The sequence below is a fragment of the Trachypithecus francoisi genome, unplaced genomic scaffold (genome assembly GCF_009764315.1).
Source record: "Trachypithecus francoisi isolate TF-2019V2 unplaced genomic scaffold, Tfra_2.0 Lachesis_group1, whole genome shotgun sequence".
NCBI classification, from domain to species: domain Eukaryota; kingdom Metazoa; phylum Chordata; class Mammalia; order Primates; family Cercopithecidae; genus Trachypithecus; species Trachypithecus francoisi.
Genome location: NW_022681454.1, coordinates 125,329,739 through 125,350,938, shown reverse-complemented (window position 1 = coordinate 125,350,938; position 21,200 = coordinate 125,329,739). Strand labels below are relative to the sequence as shown.

The window sequence follows — 21,200 nt, the reverse complement described above, 5'->3', positions numbered from 1 at the left end:
CCTTGTTTTGGAAATTTGGATCATGAGAGCATGGGACTCAGGTAGAGCATTGCAGCCTGTGTTTTCTGCACACTGCAGCTAAAGAGGCACTCAATTACAGGCTTGATTTTTAAGAAAATTTTAATCACATTATACAATCACCATTATGGGTTATACATTAAACAGATGCTAACCTAGCTACTGCAGCCTTTGTCACTGGAAGTGTTAACCACATAACACGGCAGCAGCAGAGCAAAGAGATTAAGAGTTCAGGCTCTAGAGCAGTTGGCCAGGGTATGAACCCAAGCCCTACCAATTACTCACTGTGTGACCTTGGGCAAGTTGCTTAATCTCTCTGTGCCAGTGTTTCCACTTTTGTAAAATGGAGATAATAATAGTCCGTGCCTGCAGTAAGGATTAATTGAGAAAATGTATGCAAAGCACTAAATCAGTTCCTGGCACTATAGTGTGTGCTCAACAGCAGTTGGTGGTTGTTAGTATTATATTGTTGGAGATATAAGAGAAATGAATCTGAAATGGCTCTGCACTCCGGTGGCTGAGTTCAAACCTGCTGAGGTGTCTGGTCTTCATGACATCTCAGGCCTCATGCTGCAGAGGAAGAGGAACCAGTCACCTTTCTCTGATGGTCTTCATGTATCTGAATCCATTGCCATGCACTGAGCCTTGCATGGTGTGTAATGCCTTGGTTTGTGTATTTACAGGATGCTTTTCTGAACAACTCTCTGTCTGCATGATGCCTTTAAATACACACAGGAATTACAAGGCAATCCTCTGTTTGTAGCCTACATGAAGACCAGTTGGAGAGATTTCAAACACCCAGGAGATTGAGCAAACTCATTATGGGGTCTGATATAAGAAGGAACTGTATGTATGAGGAGCTGCTAGGATTCAAAGATGAGTAAGAACTGATCTCTGCTTTCAAATCATCAATTAGCTGAGGGGCACAGTTAAGACACAGATGGATTGACTTATGTGCTATCCAAACAACACCAACCCATTGTTATGGAGTCTCCAAAGATGAAACACCAGACAAGACACACTATAGAGAGCAGCACAGCACTGATTGATTTCACAAACATCTACTGGGCATCATCATTTGCCAGGTTACTATTCTAGGTGCTGGGATATAGCAGTGAACAAAAGTCCCTGCCCTTGTGGAGCTGACATTATAGTGGGCAAAAGGACAATATATAGAAAAGCACAAGAGTTTGTGTATATACACACATATACACATGGGTAGTACGTCAAGGCATGCTAAGTATTACAACAGAAGGGGTAACAGGCTAGGGAGTGACAGGGAAAGGAGGGGCTATATGACAAGCTGCTAATCATGAGGTAAAGGAAGTTAGAGAAAGAAACAGATGAGGACTGAGAGCATCCTGAGAAAATTCTGGAAGCTGGGTGGGCAGGAAGGCCATGGTAGAAGGAGTGGGGGAGCAGGTTGTTCTAGGTATGGGATTTAGAGAGAGCAGAGAATGGCCAGAGACAGGAGGAGGCCAGAGGAGAGGCAGGCACCCCCAGGGTGGGCACAGCACCTCTGCGGACCAGGTTACCCAGGGACCTGAAGCCAGAGCCATACAGGTCATTCGGTGTAACTCTCAAGAGCTACTGCAAGCTGCCTGATGAAAAACACAAGCAGTCCCAGTTTTTATTTCAGCTGATGAACAGGAACCTGGGCCAAAGGATGGCACCACCAGCCTAGTAACACCGACACTTCTTCTTCTTCTTTTTTTTTTTTTTTTTTGAGACAGAGTCTTGCTCTGTCTCCCAGACTGGAGTGCAGTGGTGCGATCACAGCTCACTGCAAGCTCTGCCTCCTGGGTTCACACCACTCTTCTGCCTCAGCCTCCCGAGTAGCTGGGACTACAGGCGCCCGCCACTGTGGCCAGCTAATTTATTTTTATTTTTTTAGTAGAGACGGGGTTTCACCATGGTCTCGATCTCCTGACCTCGTGATCCACCCACCTCGGCCTCCCAAAGTGCTGGGATTACAGGCATGAGCCACTGCGCCCGGCCAACACCAGACACTTTTTCTAACTCTCATTGTCGCTTGTCACAAATAACCTCCAATACTGCCTGCTCTTATATGTGGAATCTAAGCAAACTGAACTTATAGAAGCAGAGCGTAGAACAGTGTTTGTCAGGGGCTGGGAGAAATGGGGTCAAACATCTCATCTATGTTAGGATGAAAACGGTCTGCAGATCTAATGTACAGCATGGTGACTGCAGTTAATAATTCTGCATTGTGTACTTGAAATTTGCTGAGAGAGTAGATCCTAAGTATTCTCATACACACACACACACACACACACACACACACACAGATGTGGTAACTTTGAGGTGATGGAGATGTTAGTTGACCGTAGTAATCATTACACAATGTGTATGTGTATCAAAACATCATATAGTACATGTATATTATTTTCATTTTAAGAAAAAAAACAACCTCCAAATGTGCCTCTCTCCACGTGCTAGAGAAGAGCCTTCCGCAGCCACACATTCCCCCTTCCAGTCTGGTCACATCTGGGAGCCCCTCCCAGCTCCTGCTCCCACGTTTCAAGGAAAGCTGCATATCGCTTCTCCGCTCACTCCCATGGTGGCTGGGTTTGAGGGCATTATGCTTGGAGTGATGACACCAGAGCCAAATGGAGAAGGAGCAAGGTGGCCTCCAAAGGAAAGGAAGCTGGGCTAGGGCAACTATCCACCACACGTGGGGTGTGGTTCCGTGTGTGTGAGTTTTGCTGCCTCTTCCTTCAGCAGCATTCAGAAGCCGTCACCTCTTCTGTGGCCTGAGTGCTCGCCTCAGCAGCCTTCCCCCATTCCTCTGGGGTTTGCTGCCTCGAGTCGCGAGTCCAAATACATAAGCCTTTAAAAAACACCCGGCATATAAGCACAGAACAAGAGCTTAAAGAGGACCACTCAAACCTTGGGCTTCTGAGAGACCATTTCTAAGAATTGTGTCTGTGTTTCTGTGCGTTGAGTTGGCTGAAATTCTAATGGGCACCATTAGAATACTCTGTATGAAGTAAGTGTAATTCCTTAACGTGAAATAGAATGGCTGAATGTCACGTGAGTTTGCCCGCCTTGCAAACTCACAGGAGGCAGTCCAATCCACAGAATCTACAAGATATGCTATTTCTATATATTTTTTTCTTTTATAACCAGGTTAGCCTACAAGTCAGTATCTCTGATATTCAGACTCTACAATAAGCAGCTCCCATGGAATCCCACTAGCTTTGCTCAAATTGAACTATTTCATTTCTTTTTTTTTTTTTTTTTTGAGGCGGAGTCTCGCTCTGTCGCCCGGACTGGAGTGCAGTGGCCAGATTTCAGCTCACTGCAAGCTCCGCCTCCCGGGTTTCCGCCATTCTCCTGCCTCAGCCTCCCGAGTAGCTGGGACTACAGGCGCCCGCCACCTCGCCCGGCTAGTTTTTGTATTTTTAGTAGAGACGGGGTTTCACCGTGTTAGCCAGGATGGTCTTGATCTCCTGACCTCGTGATCCGCCCGTCTCGTGCATTCTATGTCTCATTGATAGAAATTGCTGTTTGGAGGTTTGTCAATTCCCTTATTCATTTTTTTTCAACAAATATGTTGAACACATAATATGTGCTAAGTACAATGCTACATCCTAGAGGTTCAAAGGAAGATAAGGCCCTTGTCCATCCACAGGTATATGCTACATCTTGGGCTTCTTAAATGGGGTTTTTTAAAACTCCAGCAGAAAAACTCTGATTCTGGCAATGTTGTAAGAAATTTGTTTTTATTAGTTCTTTTTTAGGCACTGTACCTTATTTTAAGCATTGAGCACATAGCAAATCATTGAGCACATAGCAGGGGGGAAAAAAAGCAGAAAAAAGTTTTATGGAATCATTCTTTGAAAGGCCTAGATTATAAAATCAGAATATAAGGTGAAAGTCATGAATAAGCACAAGTAGTTTTGAAATTCCCTTATGCAGGTACCATGCTGGAAACCAACACACACCATATCTGGGTAAATCAAACCCAGCCATCATTTCTTCTAGCTTTTGTTAGTCACTAGATTAAATGGTTGACTTGCATTTAGAGACAATATTATTGATAAAAACATGTCTTTAAAATGCTAGGATTGCATTCAGTGTCTAATAAACTGGGTCAGAATGACAGTACAACAGACTGATGTGTAGAATATTCTGATATAGTAACTGATGAATTACGTTTGCACCTGGTAATTCTAATGGCCCTGCAGCTCTGAACCAGAGTCAAAGGCATCCATTGCATCATATGAGGATGGGCCTTTAAGCTGCCACCTGCCTTCCTACTCCCTCCTTGTAGTGAAGAAAGGTAGCTGAGGGTTCCTGAGCTCCCCAAGGAGGATTCAGACATCCTGAAGGGACCACTAGACCAGAAGAGGCCTGGGTTGGGTCAAGGGCAATGTGTAGAGTGAGGACTTGGGACCTGAATGGCCAACCATCAGCAGTGGGATGGTGTCACAGTGCCCACAAACGAGGAAGAAGTCCCGCCTCAACTGAGGTCAGCACAGACCAGAGGAGAGCACGTAGAGCTCAACAGATATGTTGATTCTCCCCTGTGAAGAAAAGCAGGAGGGTAGGAAGAAACATGTAGTGCCCAAATGTATACTCAAAGAGACTAAATATTAAACTAGAAGTGCCTGAGTTATTTTGAAATAACAATATTTTTACATTGCCTACCAGAAATGGGGGCTTGAGAGCTATGTTGTGTTCAGTTATAGAAAAACAAAGCCATATTTCTACTCATGAATAGTGCTGTATGTTGTAAACCTGCTACATATCCCAACCATAACCTCAGTGACTGAAATGGCGGAATCACCAGCATGATTAAATGAGTTCTCCTTATGTACTGAGAGAAATATACATTGAATTTTCATAGCTTAAATGCATATAGGACATCATCTCCTCATCCTCTTTGATCCTACATGCCTATGCCACATGTAACACTAAGCTCAGAGAACACAATAGTTTGCTTGGATACACAAAATACATAGCATGTATCCACTAATACACCCATCCAAACTCACCAAAAGCACAAGAGAAATGAGAAGTTTTGTTTCTTAACTTTGTGCTTAACACCCTTTGTGGTTTTTTTGTTTGTTTGTTTGTTTGTTTGTTTTGTTTTGAGACAAGGTCTCACTCTGTCGCCCAAGCTGGAGTGCAGTGACATAATCTCAGCTCACTGCAACCTCTGCCTCCTGGGCTCAGGTAATCTTTCCACCTCAGCACCCACCCCACCCTGTAGCTGAGACTACAGGCATGGGCCACCATGCCTGGTGGCTAATTTTAGTTTTTTAATAGAGACAGGATTTCACCGTGCTGCCCAGGCTAATGTCAAACTCCTAGGCTCAAGCAAGCGATCTTCCCACCTTGGCCTCTCAAAAGTGTTGGGATTACAGGCTTGACTGGGTTTTAATGAGACTGAATATTTTGTCATTTGGGTTTCTTTCTTTCTTTTTTTTTTTTTTCTTTTTTTGAGACAGAATTTTGCTCCTGTTACCCAGGCTGGAGTGCAATGGTGTGTTCTCGGCTCACCGCAACCTGCACTTCCCAGGTTCAAGCGATTCTCCTGCCTCAGCCTCCCGAGTAGCTGGGATTACAGGCATGTGCCACCACTCCCGGCTAATTTTCTGTATTTTTAGTAGAGACAGAGTTTTTCCATGTTGGTCAGGCTGGTCTCGACCTCTCAACCTCAGGTGATCTGCCTGCCTTGGCCTCCCAAAGTGCTGGGATTACAGGCATAAGCCACCATGCCCAACTCACATTTCTAACTCTAAAAACTACTCTAGAATCATATTACATTCTATCTTGTTATCCAATATTAAATGGGGCACAGATGTTCAGTATATTTTTATTGATTAATAGATTAAGGGACTATGTTTATAAACTGGATTGGTCGGCAGGAACTGGGGCAGGTTATATATTAATATATTAACGTGAACTACGATATGGAAATTTACTTGGATAATGTGATATTGACATCGTACCCAACCCTGAAATCCCATGATTTCTAGTTCAAACTACCTAGCATAACAGTAGATTCATCTTTAGGGATAAAAGACTATTGATTCTCTTGTGGAGAAGCAGCATTCTCTTTTACCATCCTCAGTCTAGTTCTCCAAAATGCTATTTTTAAGAAGCCCCAGCTAAAAGGCAAACAGCACAGTGGGTTAGATTTGGTGTTGGAAAGGTGGAAATAGATCTTTCCTTGTTGAGAACCACTCAATTCGGTAGAATAGGAGACAAAAACCATTTGTGCCATCCAGGGCTGAGCTCAGTGAGGCTGTTAAAGGTAGAAACAGAAAACAAATCTATCACGGAACCTCAATTAGCTTTAGGGGGCAGTGTCTCAGAGCCATCTCCATGGAGAGGAGGCCACTTCTCTCAGTGACCAGGACACAGTCTCACAGCTGCTCGGGCCTCGAGGGCCTAAGGAGACAAAGTGAGCAGAGGTGAGATCATGTTCTGTAGAGATCGTGGTGCCAGCAAATGTGCCCCTGTTCTCACATGCTGGCAGGCTGCCTGGAAGGAGCCAGCCCAGCTGTTAGGTCTGGTGGCAGTCTATTTAACCTGACCATACTGGGAGCAAAATCCCAGCTCTCCTGTCAGTGAGGCATTTTCCAGGCAAAAGCTCTTGTATGCATTTGGTTCAGTGGTTATTTGCGTATCAGGAAGGGCTGAGAGAATGGCAGGTAGATACACCCATCCTCTCAAGGAAGATACACCCACCCTTTCAAGGAAGAAAGTTGGATGTTTTATGGCCAGAGACACTATGATACTTGCAACCAGAGTCATAGCTAACAACTAAGAGTCTCTAAATCAGATTTATCATAAAATTCTAGAGCCGAAAGAGATTTTGGAGATTGTCTAGTTTTAGGAAAGAATCAGAAGCCCAGAGATTAAGCAACTTGTTGAAAATTACACAACTATTTCATGGCAAAACCAGGACAAAAACCCAAATGGCCTAATTGCTAATCCAGGGATCTTTTCGTCACACCTAACAGCTGTTTGAGAACATACAGGACAGCTCTCCCTTGCTCACTCCTCTGTCTTTATATCCCTCTTCCCCCTAGTGTCTGAAAAGGGTGTTTGGTGGGTAAATATCTGGAGGGCCTCTGAAGATTTTGTTTAGAAGGTCTTCGTTTGCTCCCAACATCCTTCCATCATTTTGTGACATTTTTCTGAATATATTAATTTTTCTAATTTTTAAGATTAAAAAATAACTCAGATGATATAGAAATAAAAATAGAAGTTCTCATAATTTTCAACCTTTGGAGATAGCCACATTAAAGATTAGATGTACATTCTTCCCGATGTTTATGTATATGAAGATTTTACACACACACACACACACACACCCCATATGATATGATATATGAGTTGTTAACAATTTATTAAGTTTTCACTACTTTAAAAGAAGCATGCTATTCATTCTTAGTGGATGGGAGATGAGCTATTGAATATCTACTAAGCGTGAGATTTCTTACCCAGGATGTCTTTGTTAATGAAGTCTACCCTTCATTAACCACCCTGTTGCACCCACTGTTAACATATTCTCTTGTTTTTCAGCCCCAAAGATGAGAATTTAAGCTGGATCTCCTAGAGGAGTTGGGATCAAGGCTATGTACTTGGAGAATAAGAGAGAAGGACCCAGCTGGGCACGGTGGCTCACACCTGTAATCCTAGCACTTTGGGAGCCCAAGGTGGGTGGATCACCTGAGGTCATGAGCTCCAGACCAGGCTGGCCAACATGGCGAAACCCTGTCTCTACTAAAAATACAAAAATTAGCTTGGCAAGGTGGTGCACACCTGTAATCCCAGCTACTTGGGAGGCTGAGGCAGGAGAATCACTTGAACCCGGGAGGCAGAGGTTGCAGTGAGCCAAGATCACACCACTGCACTCCAGCTTGTGTGACAGGGTGAGACTCCATTTCAAAAAAATAAAAAAGAGAGAGAGAGGGAGAGGGAGAAGGACCCAACCTTTGGGACAGGGAGGAGGAGAATTGCTTTCCAGAAGACAGTAGGGTGGGATTGATGCACTTACCTAAAGCTCAGGAGCTGGTAGGAGCGCCAATAGCCATGGTTCTGCCTGAACCCAGGCAGGCCAGGAACTCAGCATCCCGAGTAGGATTCTCAGTGAAGATAACACTGCTAAAACCTGGCCGTGGAGAACATAAACACTGCCAGAGCAGTTGCTCACGACAAATGGATTACATGGTCAGGAAGTCCAAGTTCTCAGAGATAAACCCAACTAACTGATAACCAGGGACTTCATCTCCATTCTCTTTGACCTCTAGGTCTTAGAGTTCTTGTATAATTCCAAATGGTGAGAGGAACTCCCTGAGAAAATGACAGATAAGATTTCCCAGCAACCCTGATGGAGGGGACAGAGTCTTATTGAAATGAATTTAGAAAAATAAAAGCATGCGATGACTCTCTTACCTATGAGCTGTGGAACAAATCAAACATGCAACATATGTGATGCAATAGGACGTGATGGGATTTTATTTACATATCAGTGTATCCAATGATACAAAAATTGTTTCTATTTCCACATCTGTCTCACAATAGATATAAAAATTTGAGAGATTAAATATTCAAAAGTAAACAAAGCAAGCAAACAGAATCTCAGAAGAAATTTTAGAAGAATATATGTGTAAGTTATGGATCAGAGAGACTTTTATATACATTGTATCAAAGCAAGAAACTTAGTCCAGGCACAGTTGCTCACACCTGTAATCTCAATACTTTGAGAAGCTAAGGCCGGAGGATCACTTGAGTCCAGGAGTTCAAGACCAGCCTGGGCAACATAGCAAGTCCCCTGTCTCTACAAAAAATAAAAAAGTTAGCCAGGCGTGGTGCCACATGCCTGTAGTCCCAGCTTCTTGTGGGGCTTAGGTGGGAGGATCACTTGAGTCTGGGAGGTCGAGGCTGCAGTGAGTCATAATTGTGCCATTGCATTCCAGCCTGGGCAAAAGAGTGAGACCCTGTCCCTGCCAAAAACCCCAAGCAAACAAACAAACAAGCAAAAGAAACTTAAAAGCTATAGAAGAAAATGTGGACATATTTGATATATAAAAATGTAAATTTTTTAGTATGGAAAGACATACAATTGTTCAAGGTAATATGCAAATGCTACATTAGGGGGAAATTGCCATGGATATGTCAGATAAGGCGTTACTATCAGTAAAATGCAAATAACTCCCACAAATTAGTAAGAAATAGATAAACAGTGCAACAAACATAATAGCAAATAATATGAATAGAAAATTCACAGATGAGCAAATCCAAATGGGGATAAATGAATAAAAGATGCTCTGTTTCACTAGTTATCAAGGGAATATAAATTAATGATATTTATTCTCATTTATCAGATAGACAGTTTTTTGAAAAGGATACTCTCACACATTGGTGTTGGAAATTTAAGTAAGATTGAAATGCACACACATGTATCTTATAATCTAGAAATCCTACTTCTGAGAAATCAATACCATAGAAATATGAGAGCCATCTCTTCATGATATAGGGGTAGGAAAAGTTTCCTTAAAGAAAATGGAGAAAACATGAACCATAAAGGAAAATGTTGATAAATCAGCTATATTAGTATTTATTTCTGTATGCCAAAATATGTCATAAACACTTTTAAAAGGAAAGTCATAAACTGGCAGAAGATAACTGCTATTCATAAAATGATCAAAATATTAATATCCAGAAATACTTGTTTTTATCTATATGACATTACCAATATTCAACAATTTTGGACCCCAAAAAAGACATCTGACTCAACCTAATACACAGAATTTTTCCATATTCAATAAGAAAAAGACAACCCAAGAGAAAGAAATGGACAAAGCATATGATTTCACAGATGAGGAAAACCAAATGGCCAATAAACCTTTGAGAACTATGCTTAATTCACTAGAAATCTGGGAAATAAAATAAAAGCTATAATGAGATAGCATTTCATATCATAAGGGTTGGCAAATATTAAAGAGCATTGGTAATAATGTGAGGAAATGGGAATTCTTATATATTGTAGAAGTACATATAGGTATAAATTTGGCTATACCATGTGAAGTTGATGATAAACGCACCCACCTACTTCACTGCTGGGTATATGTACCAAAGAGAACCTCAAGGAGACATGTATAGGAAGGATTTATGAAGCATCATTTACATAGCAATTGGCACGATATGAATAACATTGTATTTTATAGGTGAGTATCAATATGAGATAGACTTATATCTGTCAAAATTAAAGAACCAACTCTACATATGTCAATGTGATAAGTCTTTAAAAAATGTAATGTTGAATAAAAAACAAATTGCAGGAAAATACCTAGAGTATGAGCTCAGTTATATACATTTTAAAATTTCACAGGACTTTACATACATATACAATGTGAATGGAGACAATATATAGATGATTTAAGATAACGATTAGAGAGAGAAAGAGATAAAATGGAAGAGAAATAAGGAGATCTTTAACTACAATTCCAATCTTTTTTTAAAACAAAAAACAAAAAAACCTGAAGTAAATATGGCAAAATGTTAACAATTGTTTTAAAAAATGTTTCGGCCGGGCGCGGTGGCTCAAGCCTGTAATCCCAGCACTTTGGGAGGCCGAGACGGGCGGATCACAAGGTCAGGAGATCGAGACCATCCTGGCTAACACGGTGAAACCCCGTCTCTACTAAAAAATACAAAAAAACTAGCCGGGCGAGGTGGTGGGCGCCTGTAGTCCCAGCTATTCAGGAGGCTGAGGCAGGAGAATGGCGTGAACCCGGGAGGCGGAGCTTGCAGTGAGCTGAGATCCGGCCACTGCACTCCAGCCTGGGCGACAGAGCGAGACTCCGTCTCAAAAAAAAAAAAAATTATGTTTCAGGCCGGGCGTGGTGGCTCACGCCTGTAATCCCAGCACTTTGGGAGGTCGATGCAGGTGGATCAACTGAAGTTGGGGGTTCGAGATCAGCCTGACCAACATGGAGAAACCCCGTCTCTACTAAAAACACAAAATTAGCCAGGCGTGGTGGCGCATGCCTATAATCCCAGCTACTCGGGAGGCTGAGGCAGGAGAATTCCTTGAACTCAGGAGGCAGAGGTTGTGGTGAGCCAAGACGGTGCCATTGCACTCCAACCTGGGTAAGAAGAGTGAAACTCTGTCTCAAAAAAAAAAAAAAAGTTTCACACTTCTGTGTTTTTCAGTTATCATCTTTTCTCTATCTTTGAAATATTGATACTTTTTAAAAAAAGAAATAAAAGTTATAATATGTAAGATTCCATGAACAAGGATGTTTGTTGCAGCATTGTTTCTAGAAGAGGGACCCGTGTTGGTGCCTGATGATAGGGGAGTAGTTGAGGAAACCGTGGTACATCCATACCATGTAGTTCATTCATCTATGGCTTGCAGTAGATCGAATTGGGCTTTTGTTTAGTTTAACTATTAAAAACAATTTGACATTAATTTAGTATCTCACATGGTTGAAGTAATGAAAAATGGGATGCATAGTGTTCTGAAACTGGCTGCGTAATATTTCATCATATAGAAGCAGGTGACATCATAGGTGCATGCTGGCCCACTTGCTCACCCTGTTTATTAATGATGCGTTTCCTTCCCTCTGCCCCTCCTATGTCTTTGAAGCTTTGATTCAGAGCATCATTTACCAACCTCCATTTCCTCTGTGGTTATGGCTGGAACCTCTGATCTCATAATTTTGCAAGAGAATAAATTATGACACCAGGGTCTTTTGGTTTGATTTCTAATTAAACAAAAAGGCCCTTAATAACAAACTCTCTCATCAATTTATGTGGATGGCAAGTGTCAGAGAGCACCTTGGGATTTCAGCTTTCTTCTTTCCTATCATCAAGGAAAGTGTCACTCCTCTGACTTGTACCTCTCTGTCCACAGCATCTTTCTTCAAGAGCTCAGTTAACCTCCTCACACTGCACTCCTGAACTCCTGGGTGATGCCAGGCAGGAGAGTAAGTTACAGACATTCTTGCTGGTTTGTTTGTTTGTATGTTTGAGATGGAGTCTCGCTCTGTCACCCAGGCTGGAGTGCAGTGGCGCAGTCTCAGCTCACTGCAAGCTCAGCCTCCCGGGGTTCATGCCATTCTCCTGCCTCAGCCTCCTGAGTAGCTGGGACTACAGGCACCTGCCACCACACCTGGCTAATTTTTTTTGGTATTTTTAGTACAGACAGGGTTTCACCATGTTAGCCAGGATGGTCTCAATCTCCTGACCTCGTGATCCGCCTACCTCAGCCTCCTAGATTGCTGGGATTATAGGCGTGAGCCACCGCGCCAGGCCAGTTACAGGTATTCTTAAAGCATCTCTGCCGAATACCCAGGGGACTGGAGAAAAAGTGGCTAACTTGTGCAGGGCAATGCTAACAATACTAATAATAGAACAATGACTAACAAAGAGCCCTGCATCGCCAGACCTCCCTGTGCTGTCTTCATGAACTCAGTTCCTTATAAATACAGCTCATGAAGATTGTTGCCATATCACAGAGGTTACACCATTATTTCAAAGAATCAAAAACATTCACATAGTTCCTTAAAGACACTCTGCTCTCTAAATTTCTTCCTTTGGCTGGTATTTTAAGAGCTGCCTCTATACTTTGGATGTGTAGTCTACTGATGTTCAACAGCTATGAAAGGATCACTCATTTACCACACCATGGCCTTCCAAAGCCCTTGTCATCCAGAAATAAAATTTCATTTCTTAGGAAGAAAATGAAAGTTTTGGGGGTTTTTTTCCCCCTTGTAATGTTGAGAGCTTCTTCTCACCACAGCAAATTGGATCAAAATCTCCCAAAGGGGCACAGAGACAAAGGAAAATGATCTGAAGCTTCCTGGTGAAAGCAGGTCACATTATCCCCTCTTCCTCGTCTTTCCCGTCAACACCTCTGCAGGAGGTGCGCCTTCAGAAGGCAGTGTTGAGGGACTGCACACACAGGCTTCTCCAGCCTGGGAAATGGGAGTCAAATTGATAACTACCATTAACATCCTGGCCATTTGCAAACTACTTCCCCTTGAGTGTTTAAAAGCATTTTTTTTTGGTCAATTGAGGACAAAGAAAATGCCCTTTTCTGTGCTGGAAGAAAACAAGTTAATGACTTCAATTACTTCCCTTGCTGTGGCTAGTTGATTTCCAAAGTCTTCTTTACCCAGAATGGTATGGATGCTACGGCATTCTTACTGTGATGCTGACATAGCTAGACAGTAGAGAGCTAGTGTCACGCTGTGTGTGGCTAGGGGGCATGGACTTTGCAGAGGGATTTGTAAAACCGAGAATTCAGTTCCCAGAGACAGCATAATATTAAATATCAAATGTGGCACGTTGAAGAAACTGTTTTTGTTTTAAATTACATCCAATACATAGTACTAATGCCTATCCAAATATTAAAATTACCCCCCACATGGAACACATTTGCTGTTCTCTAAGATACATTTTTAAACTGCCACTCTATAATAGTTCTGGCCTTTTATAGAGTCCAGAAGTCCAAGGCTATACATCCTCCTCATCAGCATTCACTTGAGAGGGCCTGTAACCTTTCAGATGAGGAAGCACTACTTTTTATTTTTCTCATGCTTTTAGGTAAGTCTGCTAAAAGGTCTGGTCACAGCTGAGACTGGGGCATATTGATCCCAAAGAATGGGGAAAGAGGACTTCTATGCTACTAAGGATTGAGTTGTGTTCCCCCATGCCTCCATCTTCCAAATGCATATGTTGAACCTTAACCCTTAAGGCAGCTTGTCCAACCCATGACCTGCAGGCTGCATGCAGCCCAAGATGGCTTTGAGTGGGGCCCAACACAAATTTGTAAAACATTATGAAGCCGGCATGGTGTCTGGTGCTTGTAATCCCAACACTTCAGGAGGCTGAGGCGGATGGATCACTTGAGGTCAGGGGTTCAAGACCAGCTAGGCCAAAATGCTGAAACCCTGTCTCTACTAAAAACACAAAAATTAACCGGATGTTGCTGCACATGCCTGTAATCCCAGCTACTTGGAAGGCTGAGGCAGGAGAATTGCTTGAACCTGGAAGGCCACGATTGTAGTGAGCCGAGATGGTGACACTGCACTACAGCCTGGGCTATAGAGCAAGACCCTGTCTCAAAAAACAAAAAGGAAACAACAACAACAAAAAGTATGAGATTTTCTTTGGCAATTTTTTAATTTTTAGCTCATCAGCTATCATTAGTGTTAGTTTATTTTATGAGTGGGCCAAGACAATTCTTCTTCTTTCAATGTGACCCAGGGAAGCCAAAAGATTGGGCACCCCTGCCTTAAGGTGATTTGAAGATAAGACCTATAAGTAGGTAACAAAGGTTATGTGAGATGACAAGGGTGGGGCTCTGATACAACAGGATTCGCATCCCTATGAAAAGAGATGCCAGAGATCTTGCTCTCTCCTTGCACAAAAAGGACATGTGAGCACCAAGTGAGAAGGTGGCCACCTACAAGCCAAAAGAAGAGGTCTGAGAATGAAACCTATCTTTCTAGCACTTGATCTTAAACTTCCTGCCCTCCGACACTGTGAGAAACAAATTTCTGCTGTTTAAGCCATGCAGTCTGTGGTATTTTGTTATGGCAGCCCACAGCTGACTAACACAGGGACATACCTTCAGGCACGTTCACATTTCAATTTAGAACGCCACTGTGGCAGTAGCTGAGACTTCTTTTTGAATTAGGTTGAAGGAGTTCAGGACATGGCACCCCAAAATATGCCCCTTTGGTATATTGATTATTTTGAGCTCAAGGCACTTGAAAAACAGCAAATGCAAGAAGCTTTCTCCAAGCTCTTATTACCTGCCTAAAGACAGATCCTCCAAGAGGAACTCAATTGTCATCAATTCCTTCCCCAGGAGTTTCATCAACCAGGAAAGATTGATTCTTAATCACAAGAGAGGAGACCAGAAGTTGACACCACACCCAGACACAGTTTGTCACAAACTATTTTATCTCTCATCTCTTCTTCTAAGGGTCCATTCATCTTTCCTAAAAATCACTGACTCTTCCCTAGGCGATCTGCATCTCTCTCTGCTTCTCCTCTTAAGACAGTGTATATAAGCTCTCAAACATCCTCGCTTGTTTGTGTATTCACATTTTTCCTGTGATGCCTCTGTGCCTGTAATATTGCAAAATACATTAAAAATAATTTATTACTTAAAACTTTAGATCATAAATATTTTAAAATATTACAAATCACAATGAAAAACTTGTATTTTTTTGTGTTGTTAATATCCCTGTTATCAGTTTATTCATTTATTTTATTTTTATATATATTTTTGAGATGGAGTCTCACTCTGTCGCCCAGGCTGGAGTACAGTGGCACGATCTCAGCTCACCACAAGCTTTGCCTCCGGGGTTCATGCCATTCTCCTGCCTCAGGCCCCCGAGTATCTGGGACTACAGGTGCCCACCACCACACCCAGCTAATTTTTTGTATTTTTACTAGAGATGGGGTTTCACTGTGTTAGCCAGGATGGTCTCGATCTCCTGACCTCGTGATCCGCCCGCCTCGGCCTCCCAAAGTGCTGGGATTACAGGCGTGAGCCACCGCGCCCAGCCTATCAGTTTATTTTGTAGACCCAACTACCGAACCTAGGAAGGTAACAAGGTTTATTTTACCTAGGTGGGTTACCAGGTTCTGGCTTCAGGATCAGCTCATAGCCTGAGACCCAGGGGCCCTGAGGTATGAGTCTCTTTCTCCTTGAAATTCCCCTACAAGCTTAAAATACATCAGTGCTTTCTGACAGATTTGGTTTTACCGCCTGTCTGATTGTGTCTGGGGAGGTAGAAAATGGAAAGGGTTGGGCACTGGAGATGAAGAGGAATGGTCAAGATTCCCTAGAGGTCATTCTCACAGGTGCTATGGGGACTTTGTGTGCACCTTGCTTCTCTTTTAGGGGTATCTCTATTTCTTACATTCCTTAGGCTTTACCACTATTCATAATAATCATACTATCCAGGCATTCGGCCATTTTGCTGGCCTGGACATAACTGACTCATAACTCAACTGCCCAGGATGATATAAATTTGTGATTTTCTTTATTCAGCTCTTTTCGCAGAGTAGAGGGAAAAGGATTCGCTCTAGAAAGTGAGCAGACTAGGCTGGGCACTGTGGCTCAAGCCTGTAATCTCAGCACTTTGGGAGGCTGAGGCAGGCAGATCACCTGAGGTCAGGAGTTCGAGACCAACCTGACTAACATGGAGAAACCCTGTCTCTACTAGAAATACAAAATTAGTTGGGGGTGGTGGCGCATGCCTGTAATCCCAGCTACTCAGGAGGCTAAGGCAGGAGAATCGCTTGAACCCAGGAGGCGGAGATTGTGGTGAGCCGAGATCGCACCATTGCACTCCAGCCTGGGCAACAATAATGAAACTCAGCCTCAAAAAAAACGAAAGAAAGTGAGCTGACTATTACCATCAGTGTCCCTGGCAGGCTCTGGCATTCCTTGTTCATTAAAGATAAGTACAAATTGGACTTCTAACAATTAACAAAAATGTTTTAGTAGCTTATCTGATCTTGAATAACAAAAGTTAATTGCACACCCTTGAACTTTTTCTTCCCAATTCCTGGAATTTATATAAAATTTGTAGAGAAACACAATACCATGATACATTCTACTAGAGAGTGTTAGAGCTTGAGACTTTCAGGAATTAAACCAAGTCAGCACACTTTATTCTGCTATCCTCAGACTCCTGGTCCAGGGTGGTGGTGGGGAGCCAGGCCTGGGGCGCTTAGTACAACAGGAGGACAACAATGGGGAAATGCCTACTGCCCCCTGCTGGTGAAAAAGGATCCATAGTTCCAACAACTTGCATAGCTCTAAAAGACCTCATTTAAACATTGTTTTGAAACCATGGTATCAGCTTCAAAATGACTTTAAATAACCTTAAATATTTAGCTTTTTAAAAATAAAGCTGAGCAGTAAAAATCTACTGCTTGGTTTTTCTTTAATTATGCTGCTCCTCCTCCATCTTTTCAGTTTCCTTTACAATCTGGTAGATCATATGTCATTAAATTCTAGGACATTCTGCACCAAACAATGGTTGACCTGTCTTAGGTGGCAAAGTCCCTTTAATTTGTGATGATAGATAAAACTTTTCTTAAAGTGTTCCTTTGAGAATGTATCTCGAAAGTATTAATAATTACCTGGAAGCTAACTGTGGCTGTAAGCAAGTGCTGGGACTTGGAGCTGTATGTTATCCTTCCAGTATCAGTTCTGACACTTACTTAGCTGTAAGATTTAGGAAAGTCACCTAATCTCATAGACCTCATTTGTGAAAATATAATGATAATAATACATAACACACAGGGTTGTTATGGGGATTAAATGAGATTATTACAATGAAAGTGTTACTCTAAGAGCTATAAAATTGGAAGGTATTACAAGTAAAGGAATAGGTAACTGTGGGGTTGCCCACTTAACCATTATCACACAGGTATTTGGAGTCAAATGCCCTAGAGCATAGTAAGGATTAAACATTAAACTGTAGATATTCGTCATTGAGATTAGCATTATTACCATGGTTTAATATTTAATTCTCACTGTTCTCTAGGGGACCAGATGGACTCTGGAGAGAATGTAGATTTAGACATTCCTGACTGCTTGAATCCCAAACTAAAGTCCTTACAAAATAAAAACACCTCATAGACAGAAGAGTCACTCCATGAGGCATTCTAAGAATGCACTTTCTGCATGGTGACTAGTTTTTAATTGGTCAAGTGGATAGGTTCTCAGCAATCTTGCTCCTCTGGGAATAATAAAAACATTACACTGAAGGTTTCGTTTGTAGGTTTGGACCTAAGTTTTTCTGCTATAAGGGGTATATTATTAACAAAACAAACCCAACCAAAAAGTTGGAATTCTTGGAAATTCACCAAAATTCTTTAGCTCTTCTCAATCATCTTTATTTTGGATTTACTTGGAATCCTTGATCTTTAACCCAATTTTGAGCATTACACTGTCCCTATTTAATGCGTAAGGAATATTTTGGAATTTTAAAAGAGCCACAAAATGTCAAACCCAAGATCCTAGTTTTTGGTCTTGTTTGTTTGTAAGAGTGGAAGGATTTTACATCTTATTTTGTACTTACTCTGTTCCCAGCAGCTTTTGCTTTGTTCACATCTCACACAGAGCATACTTAATTCAGTGAATTAATTTGGTTGTATGGTAAGCACTGCAGAGAAGCTAAGAAAAAAAGTCACAATCGAGAAGGTAGAAAAGGTCTTCCAAGGATGCACTGAAACTGTTGCATATACTCTGGGGCCTCCGAGTTTTCTGGGAAAAAACAAAAGCAAAACAGTGGCTGGGAAACTAGCTTAATACATAGGTATAAAGCATGGAACAGCTTCTTTTGACTAGTTTAAGAGGAAGCCATAAAGCACAAGTTCTTGGAATTATGCCAGCAAAAAGTGTAACCCTTTTATTTATGGGGGCATTCATCAGAACTGGGCCTTTGTGAGCCTACCCCAGACTGTGGTCGCTTGGTTTAGTCAGTTGCTGACTACTCTGGGAGAACACATCCCCTTTTAGCAGAAATGAGGAGCAAGGAGAACCACTGGGTAGCGGCTATCACAGTGATTCCCAATGGAAACCAGCCTGCGAAAGCCCTGTAAAGAATAGCCCTGCTGTATTCCACGCCAGTGAATGATACTTACACACAGGATGGGTGGGGCAACATGGATCCACAAACACCTGGTTTACTTATGTTGGCCATGATGGTGCCCTCAGGACAAACCACAGATGGAGATCTGCCCAGGGAATTCCTGAGTTCATAGGCTCACCCTGTCCTTTGATCTCCAGCCCAGCCATTTCTATATGACCTCTGTTGTTGTCCCAACTGAACCCCATTTCTTCTCTCTCTTTTGTGGTTGTAAGAATGGAAAACTTGATGACTTCTTTCTCTTCATCATGGCTACTCCTCAGAATGTCTTGCTGACCACGTCCTTGTTGCCAGAGTCTACTGATCTAATAAAACCTATTTCTGTCAACAAAATGTAACTATGTGTGACCACGTATTTATACCTTTTCACAAACGGAACTTCTTAAAAATAGATTTCCCATTCATATTAACTTATTAAGTAAAATTTCCCTGTTTTTTAATAAAATAAGTTTTCCTAATCTCAAATACTAACCAACAGGTATTAGTCACAAACATACATCATACATGGGAAAGCATTATAATAAAGCTCATTAGTGCTGTTTACTTACTTTTCAAATGCTATTGAATTTTTACATGAGTTTATAAGTTAATTAGTTGTTATTAAGAAAAAAATATATGATTGAATTTTCCAAATATATTTGAATTTCATAGTTTAGCATTTCATGCGAGATAATCAGCCAATGTTTTTGCCTGCTGTTTCCATGAAGATCTCATTTATCTTAGAAGTGATTAATGTAGAATGACTATAAATAATATAAGTTTAAATAGAATATACATTTTTTGTTTGGTTGGTTTTTTGCTATGCTGTTTGTTAGGGTTTACAGTGTTGTAAAAAAAAAACTGTAACAATCCTCTCAGCCTGGAATTTTTCTTTATCAAACTTTTCCTCCATTTTCAGGAAGGAACAATGATTCAGAAGGCTTGCAGATTAGTCACTTCTTAAGAAGTTAGATCATTCAGTACTGCATCTTAGCCAACTGTCCAAGGTCAGCAAAATGCTATTTTGCTAAATGCATGTTCTGTCTGATGGCCCCAGGCAGAAAGCCACAGCATTCAAACTATTAATATCTCCTGACTTTTCAACTTACAAATAGAAGCATCCTTGTGGCCATTTTTTTCCTGTATATCCCTGAAAAACTAAGGATCTAGGGTATCAGATAAGAAATATTTAATTTAGGGGCCGGGCGCGGTGGCTCAAGCCTGTAATCCCAGCACTTTGGGAGGCCGAGACGGGCAGATCACGAGGTCAGGAGATCGAGACCATCCTGGCTAACACGGTGAAACCCCGTCTCTATTAAAAATACAAAAACTAGCCGGGCGCGGTGGCGGCGCCTGTAATCCCAGCTACTCTGGAGGCTGAGGCAGGAGAATGGCGGGAACCCGGGGGGCGGAGCTTGCAGTGAGCTGAGATCCGGCCACTGCACTCCAGCCTGGGCGACAGAGCGAGACTCCGTCTCAAAAAAAAAAAAAAAAAAAAAAAAAAAAAAAAAAAAAGAAATATTTAATTTAATTAGTTTTTAACCACAATACTGGGCTTTTATATAAAAGTACACTGTTTATTTCTTTTTTCCTTTTGAGACAGGGTCTCACTCTGTGGCTCAGGCTGGTGTGCAATGATTTGATCTGGGCTCACTGCAACCTCCGCAGCCTGGGCTCAAATGATCCTCCTGCCTTAACTTCCCAAGCAGCAGGGACTACAGGCATGCGCCACTATGCCTGGCTAATTGTTTTATTTTGTGTAAAGACAGGGTTTTGCCATGTTGCCCAGGCTGGTCTCGATTTCATGGACTCAAATGATCTGTCCGCCTCAGCCTCCCAAAGTGCTGGGATTACAAACATGGGGTATCATGCCCAGTCACTGTTTATTTGTTTCATAAAATTTTCTTAAACACTAATTATGTGCAAGTTACCATGCCAGGCCTCTGGGAAACAAAGATGAATCAGTCAGATGTACTGTCAAGGAGCTTATGGTCTAACTGGGGAGAAGAAATATTGCAAAATGCTATAACATAGGGCAAAAAGTAAGAAATACCACAAGAGAAGCACAGACAAGATGATTTGGGGGTTCCAAAAAAATAGATTATTAAATTTTGTGGGCTGGCAGCAGAGAGGAGGGAATTGGTAATTAATCTGAGAAGATGACATTTAAGCTTGCCGTTGATGGACAGAATTTAACACGTAGAGAGGAGATGTAAGTGCAGACATTTCAGATTCAGGGAAAAGCATAATTAAGGGCATGGAGGTCAGAAGATATGGGGTAATAAAAAAAGGTTCAAGTAGTTCAGTTTAGTTAGAGAACAGGGTATATGAATTTAAAAATCACTGAAACTAAAACAGGAAAATTAGTTTGAGACGAAATCTAGAGAGCTATTAACACCAGATGATAGAGTATGGGCTCTATTTTACAGACGGTGGGAGCCCGCTGAAAGGGAATGTCATGTTTGACTTGTGCCTCAGTGTTGGATTCCATTGGAAAGGGGGCGGTGACTGGAAATGAGGACACCAACCCAT

The 21,200-nt window shown here is 41.9% G+C and overlaps 1 long non-coding RNA gene across 5 annotated transcripts in view; it reads right to left on the bottom strand.

The window, feature by feature from the left end:
• Nucleotides 1–14,851: 14,851 nt before the first annotated feature.
• Nucleotides 14,852–21,200, bottom strand: part of LOC117085903 — a 294,414-nt gene continuing 288,065 nt past the window's right edge. For 4 of the 5 annotated variants that reach the window (XR_004438125.1, XR_004438123.1, XR_004438124.1 and 1 more), the window contains 2 exons: nucleotides 18,120–18,304; nucleotides 14,852–15,144 (listed from right to left, as the gene is read on the bottom strand). This is a non-coding gene — a long non-coding RNA (uncharacterized LOC117085903). The remainder of the gene's footprint in view (nucleotides 15,145–18,119; nucleotides 18,305–21,200) is intronic. The other variant, XR_004438126.1, reaches the window with a different exon arrangement.